This window comes from Rhea americana, unplaced genomic scaffold (genome assembly GCF_003343005.1).
Source record: "Rhea americana isolate MKP2758 unplaced genomic scaffold, rheAme1 scaffold_215, whole genome shotgun sequence".
NCBI lineage: Eukaryota > Metazoa > Chordata > Aves > Rheiformes > Rheidae > Rhea > Rhea americana.
This window is the reverse complement of record NW_028186305.1, coordinates 342,662-342,940: the sequence shown is the minus strand read 5'-3', so window position 1 is coordinate 342,940 and position 279 is coordinate 342,662.

The window sequence follows — 279 nt, the reverse complement described above, 5'->3', positions numbered from 1 at the left end:
TTTCACAGCAAAGCACACAAGGTCTGCAGCTGTCACCAGAGCTAACGGGGAAGATTTCTTCCCCGAGCAGTCTCACCGCTYGCAAAGGAGCGTGCGGGCACCACGCAGAGCTGGTGGTCTCTGCCCTGGGGTGAATCTGCCACCCCTTGGGACACCCGCTTGCTCGACGCCTCCGGCTCGAGGTAGCAGCTCGGTCTGCCCAGGGCAAAGCTCCCTCTCGGCCTCCTGGCTCCCGCACGGGCCTTTTCCCCTCGCGGAGCCGCGGCCGGGGAGCAGCGC